The sequence below is a fragment of the Cheilinus undulatus genome, linkage group 12 (assembly GCF_018320785.1).
Source record: "Cheilinus undulatus linkage group 12, ASM1832078v1, whole genome shotgun sequence".
Taxonomy (NCBI): domain Eukaryota; kingdom Metazoa; phylum Chordata; class Actinopteri; order Labriformes; family Labridae; genus Cheilinus; species Cheilinus undulatus.
The window spans coordinates 48691599-48694468 of record NC_054876.1 but is presented as its reverse complement, the minus strand read 5'-3'; the positions used below and the strand labels follow the sequence as shown (position 1 = coordinate 48694468).

At 36.6% G+C, this 2870-nt stretch overlaps 1 pseudogene; it reads right to left on the bottom strand.

The window, feature by feature from the left end:
- Positions 1–362, bottom strand: LOC121519120 (annotated as a pseudogene).
- Positions 363–2870: the final 2508 nt, after the last annotated feature.

The following is a 2870-nucleotide window of genomic DNA, read 5'->3' as shown; positions in this document are numbered from 1 at the left end:
TTACTTGGAGCTGGTGTACTTAGTGACGGCCAGTTCACGGCGTGCTTGGCCAGCTCCCCAGGCAGCAGCAGGCGGACGGCGGTCTGGATCTCCCTGGAGCTGATGGTGCAGCGCTTGTTGTGGTGAGCCAGACGGGACGCCTCCCCGGCGATGCGCTCAAAGATGTTGCCGATGAACAAGTTCATGACGCTCATGGCCTTGGAGGAGATCCCCGTGTCAGGGTGGACCTGCTTTAGCACCTTGTACACGTAGATGCCGTAGCTCTCCCTCCTGCGATGCCTCCTCTTCCTCCCGCTCTTGGTGGCCTTGGGCACCGCCTACTTGGCTCCCTTCTTCGCCGCTTTCCCACTCTCTCCTGCCATGTTGCTCTGTGTCTCCTCTCAGTCTCAATGACTCTGTGCTGATACTCACTCATGATTGGCTGAGCTGAGGTGGGAAGATTGAACACGTAACAACACACAGTAACCGCCCTGAACTTGACGGGGCGGTTTGACCGCATCCTCCAAAAAAGGAGGAGACAGATTCAGCTGCAGACTCATCAGTGAAGAGAGGAGGATCTATGGATGTAGATATGATCTGTTCACATAGATCTATGATTCACCACAACACCACAGAAGTACAACCTAAATACCAAAAAAGTTGGAGCGCTGTGTAAACTGTAAATAAAAACAGAAGTCAATGATTTGAACATTTTATTATTGATTTACAGAAAACCAGCTCAGTCTGGATCTGATTTCATGTTTAGTAATAAACTTTATTGGAATGACAGACTGATAATAATTATTCTTTAAGAAGAATTAATCCACATTAATCCACAATCCAACGTTCATCCTGTAACTGCTTACATGAAAAACATTTTTTTGTTTTAAAAATCTAAATTATTTATTCATAGAACTTTAAAACACCAAAGTACCTTACATCAAGTCTTACAAATTATTTTATCACAGAAATCAAAAACAGATTAAAACGTGAAATTAAATGTCCATATAAGGCGAGGATCTGAAATATGTGGACTAAAGTATAGTGCGCACATTAGTAGGTGAGCACAGGGCCGTCCATAAGGGGGGAAAGGGGAGGGCTTTCTGGGGCTCCTGGAGGTCAGCAAAACCGTGATCCATTATAAAGTTAATCTGTGATTACCATGTTAATATCTAACCTGAACAGTAACCACTCTGATCAATGCTACAAAACAAAGAATTTCATTTACTCAAACTAGGGCCGTCAAGATTAATCGTATTAATCTTGATTAACATCTATCCACAATTAGTGCAATAATCATTTTCTAATCCCTATTAATCCCATGCTTTACTGTCCCTTCAACACACTTTGGTTAATCCATGTCAGCGTCTCTCCGCAGTCTCAGTGATGTAAAATAAATTCTCCACTGCTCCTGAACGTCTCATTTACCTTTAAAACTCACAGATGACCAGACAGGAGACATCTGAACCTTTTCAATGATCTCATTTCATTTTCAGTCCATAGCAAGTTCTCTTTTTCCACCAGTCTACCTCTAAGTGTAGGTCTGAACCCAAACATGAAGTTCATTCTCCCATCAAAGAGGGTAGAAAAATCTAAAATGACCAAAAACAGTTCTAAATGCAATGTAGAGAAATTTTACAATGAAATAAAGGGTGCAATTAATCTCAATCAGCTGCATAAATTCTGAGATTTGCCATGATAAGCAACAGAAATTTTGAGGATAATCCTGACCAACCACAGAAATAGCAAGAATTATCATGATCTATTACAGAAATGTCTGAGATTAATTGTAATAAACCAGAGAAGTTCTAAGATTAATCATAATCAACTATATAATTGCAATTAAAAATAGAAATGTTTGAGATCAACAGCAATCGTGATCAACAGCATAAATTTTGAGCTTAATTGCGATCAATCATTGAAATTTTGAGACTATTCCTGATCAACTAAAAAAAAATTTGATATTAATCTTGTTTAACCAAAGACATTTCTGAGGCTTACTATGATCAGCCACAGAAATTTTGAGATCATTCTTGCTTAAATTCACAAACTCTAAGATTAATTATGACCAACTATAGAAATTTTGAGATTAATCATGATTAACTACAGAAATGTCGAGATTAAGTGTGGCAACCACAGAAATTTCAAGATAAATCGAAACAATGACAGAAATTCTCAGATTGAACGCAACCATCAATAGAAATTCTGCGATTAACTTGGTTAACTACAGAATTTCTGGGATTAATCATGACTGACTGAAGAAAGTTTTAGATGAATCACAATCAACCACAGAAATTCTGTGATAAATCAAGATTAACTAAAGAATTTCTGAAATGAATTGCAATCAAAGACAGAATTTATGAGATTAATCATAATCAGCTAGAGAATTTTTGAAATAATTATGATTAACTACAGAATATCTGAGATTAATCATAATCAACCACAGAATTTCTGTGATAAATCAAGAGTAACTGAAGAATTTCTGAAATTAATTCTAATCAATGACAGAATTTCTTATATCAATTGCAATCAATGACAGAATTTATGAGATTAATCATAATTAACTAGAGAATTTCTCAGATTAATGGTGATTAACCACAGAATTTCTGAGATTTATTGTGATAGAAAACTGAAATTTTGAGATTATTTGTGATTAACTGGAGAATTTCTGACATTAATCATGATTTACTAAAGAATTTCTGAGATTAATGGTGATTTACTAAGAATTTTAGAGATAAATTGTGATTATCCACAGAATTTCTGAGATTAATAGTGATTAACCACAGACTTTCTAAGATTAATCACAATCAACTACAGAATTTCTGAGATTAATTGCAATCAGTGACAGAATTCATGAGACTGATCATGATTCACTTGAAACCCTCTGAGAT